The sequence below is a fragment of the Vigna radiata genome, chromosome 6 (assembly GCF_000741045.1).
Source record: "Vigna radiata var. radiata cultivar VC1973A chromosome 6, Vradiata_ver6, whole genome shotgun sequence".
Taxonomy (NCBI): Eukaryota; Viridiplantae; Streptophyta; class Magnoliopsida; order Fabales; family Fabaceae; genus Vigna; species Vigna radiata.
This window is the reverse complement of record NC_028356.1, coordinates 30,041,307-30,045,642: the sequence shown is the minus strand read 5'-3', so window position 1 is coordinate 30,045,642 and position 4,336 is coordinate 30,041,307.

Below are 4,336 nucleotides of genomic sequence, written 5' to 3'. Positions count from 1 at the left end.
TAATAGTTCAGTTAGTGCAATTTACAATTCAGTTAATAGTTCAGTTCAGTTAGTGCAGTTTACAGTTCAGTTAGTGTAGTTTACAATTCAGTTAATAGTTTAGTTCATTTCATACTGTAATTTAGTACAGTACAATTCAGTTTGATAAAAGAAAAAACAGTTCAATTCAGTTTTTCTGAACTGTTTTACAGTTCAGTTTGTCTGAACTATTTTACAGTTCAGTTCAGTTTTTAGCAGTGCGGTACAGTTCAGTTCGATTTGCCCACCCCTACTTGTTACCAACTTGTCTTCTAGTTCTTTGGGCTGTAATTTCATTATGGCGACAATGGTAGAGATAGAGGCGTGATGCTCAAAGTGCTGATACGGCGTGATACCCTCTAGTAGTAAACCCAGGATGTGCTCAAACTCTTCTATAGTCGGGGCCAACTTGTTAGAATCGCTACAACAGAATTATTAGCGTGGAACAAACCAAGAGGGGGGAGTGAATTGGTTATATACTTTTATCGTGCCTTTTATTATTTTTCTCTTAATTTTTCTTACTGAGCAGATAATTAAATACAAATAAGAGAGTAAGGGAAAGAGACAAATTGCACAGGTGATTTTATCCTGGTTCAGATCACACGGATCCTACGTCCAGTCGCTTATCTCAAACAAGATAAACCTTTTTCACTATGACAAAACAATTACAAATATTAATCACAGAGAAAAACAATTTGTAAGAGTTTAGAAATGCCACCTCTCTTGAAACCACACGAGATGAACTTACACCTCCTTTGAATCTTCACAAAGGATGACCACCTCCTTCGAATGCTTCACGAAGGATGATTCTCTTCCAGGCACTTCCTCGGACACACCAAGGATGAATAAGCTATTCCTCTGTCACCGCAGTAGCACTTCAAAGCTTTGCAGACAAGAGTTTCCTTAGCTTCAACAATCTCACAGAGTTCTCAAAGAGTTCAGAGGTTCTTAGCACAAGGGAAGAGTTATTGTTGATGGATAAAGAGAGCCTATATACAGACTCAAGCAAATACTCTTCCATTCTACGAAACTGGCCGTTTAATGCATTTAATCGATTAATATTAGTGTTAATCGATTAAAATAAGTACAACGACTAGTTTTTCAAATCAGAAACCTCCAACGGCTAGTATTAATCGATTATTCTCAGGATTAATCGATTAAAACTTGCTTTAATCGATTATTCCAAAGCTGATTGGGTTTTGGCTTCTGCAGCGATTTTAATCGATTATATCAAAAATTAATTGATTAAAACGAGGAAGTTTTGATTCTAAACAACAAATACAAAATATAAAGATACAAGAATCAAAACCTACTACAAATCTAAGTCCTAAACAATTAAACTATAATTATTACAAAAGCTTTTCATAACAAAAATAAGTCTTCAAAGGATCTTCATGAATCTTGATAAATTTTGACTTGATTTGGGCATCATCAAAACTTCATCTTCATCATTTTGCTAACATTTTCCCTCTTTTTGATGATGATCAAAAACTCCTTTGAATTAAAGTTTTTGGTAATAATCTGAGTAAAAACACAACTCATGGAAGACAAGGGCATTAGTGAATAACAATAAGCTTTAAGATATTTTCTCCCCCTTTTTGATCATAATTAAAAAGTTGTGTTTCATGTTCTCCCCCTAAGATAATACTCCCCCTTAATAAAAGCATGTATGCATATGAGTCCAATATATTTCAAATTTAAATATTTATTCAATCATACAGAATAGGAGATTTAAAACATATAATTTTAGGATAAGGATTTTTTTTTTATAAAAAATCATACATTGAACCATATAATATAGGAATTTTAAAGCATACAAAAATATGGCTAAATTTTCAAAAATGCACAAAAAGGCACAAAATGAAAAAAAATTCAATCATAAGAGATCTTTAAAANTCATAGATCTCTTCTAATGTTTACCCATTTTGATATATCTCCAAATTCGTTGTGTAATGATATTTTGTTGAGATCTTTGTCTTAGGGATTGTCATCATTCTTTTTTTTTTTGTTGTCTTCTGCAAGTCTTCATTATTACCTGCATCTGATTCAATTGACTCAAGAGGTTTTACCTCAAGGTCCATAATTTTATCAAAGACAACATGCTTGGAATAAAATTTTCTCAAATTTTGTTTTTCTAAAATTAAAATAATTTAAAATAAATAAATAAACATTGTCCTTTGGTTTAAAAAAAATGAAATCATTTTACAACCCAAACATATCTACTACTTGGAACACCAAAATGCTTAATTTTACATTTATTTGAGGTATGACCTTTTTTCATACAATAAAAACATGATATAAAGTTTGTGTTCCTATAAGTTGTTCCTTTTTCTACCCATGTTCTACAGGTTTTATTATTATGTTTATTTTTAATTTTAGGAACATACTTATTTTTAACAACCTTATTTTCATTAATTTTACTGCATTCTTCTAAGGTTGTTTGTTCTAGCATTTTCTTAAAATTTTCGCAAGATGCACATTCATCACTACTAGTAAATTTACCTTTTTCATAAAATAAAATTTTATTTTTCAAATTTTTATTCTCTTCAAGTATAGTTTCAAAATTTGATTTTAAACTTTTATTTTCCTGAGAAATATTTTCAAAATCTGATTTTAAATTTTATTTTTTTCTGAAATATTTTCAAAATTTAATTTTAAATTTTTGAAATCCTTTTTCAATTTCTTATGGGCTTTATCTAATTTTTCAGATTCAACAAGTAAAGCAACATAAGTTTCATGCAATCACTTTCACTAAATTGACTATAATTATCATAATTGCTAGATGTACTTACTTGGCTTCCAGCGTCATCGTCTGCCACTAAACAGATGTTTGCCTCTTCATCAGATTCGCTCGAATAAGAAATTGTTTCATTGTCATCGTCCCATGCGATGCAAGCCTTCTTTTTCTTGAAGGATTTCTTTTCCTTTATTTCTTCATTCTTCTTTTGATTTGGACAGTCCGCTTTTAAGTGCCCCCTTTCTCCACAACCATAACATCTATATTTTAAGGAGGATTCTTGGTTTTCTTTCTTTTCGACTTTGAATCTTCCTTTGTCTTTTGATTTCATGAACTTGTTGAGCCTTTTTATCATGAGTCTCAAATTTTCTTCATCTTCTGAGTTTTCATCTTCTATTTTGCTTTTGCTCCTTTCTACCTCAGATTTTAAGGCTAGACTCTTTTTCTTTGTTTTTGCCATTGCTTCTTCTTCATCCAGTCTTCCAAGGTCAAGTTCATGCTCTCTCAACTTTCCAAATAATGCCGCCATAGTCATTGTGTTGAGATTTTGTGACTCAGAAATTGCAGTCACTTGTGGTTGCCATGACCTGTCTGAAGATTTCAAAATTTTTATATTAAGTTCATCATTCTCGAAAGACTTACCTAGTCCAATGAGGTGATTTACGATATTGGTGAAGCGTTTTTGAACATCTGATATTGTTTCTCCTTGCTTCATCCTGAACATTTCATATTCTTGGATTAGGGTATTCTTTCTCGCTCTCTTCACGTCATCTGTACCTTCGTGGGTCACTCTCAGCACTTNCCACATCTCTTGAGCNGTCTTACAAACTGAGATCCTGTAAAACTCGTCAACGGTTAAAGCAGATGAAATGATGTTTCGGGCTTTCACATCATTTTGAAATCTTTTCTTCTCTTTAGCAGTCCAATGAATACGAGGCTTTGGTTCCTGCAAATTGTTAGTAGGAACAGACAAACCAAATGCAATAACATCCACAATCTCACAATCAATAGACCTAATAAATATTTGCATTTTAACCTTCCAGAATGCATAATTTTCACCTATGAACAACGATGGTCTATTGATAAAGGCACTCTCTGCAACAGTTTGATATGATTCTGCCATTTGAATGACTATCACAACGAGCTCTGATACCAATTGTTAGAATCGCTGCAACAGAATTATTAGCGTGGAACAAACCAAGAGGAGGGGGGGGTGAATTGGTTATATACTTTTATCGTGCCTTTTATTATTTTTCTCTTAATTTTTCTTACTGAGCAGATAATTAAATATAAATAAGAGAGTAAGGGAAAGAGACAAATTGCACAGGTGATTTTATCCTGGTTCAGATCACACAGATCCTACGTCCAGTCGCTTATCTCAAACAAGATAAACCTTTTTCACTATCACAAAACAATTACAAATATTAATCACAGAGAAAAACAATTTGTAAGAGTTTAGAAATATCACCTCTCTTGAAACCACAAGAGATGAACTTACACCTCCTTTGAATCTTCACAAAGGATGACCACCTCCTTCGAATGCTTCACGAAGGATGATTCTCTTCCAAGCACTTCCTCGGA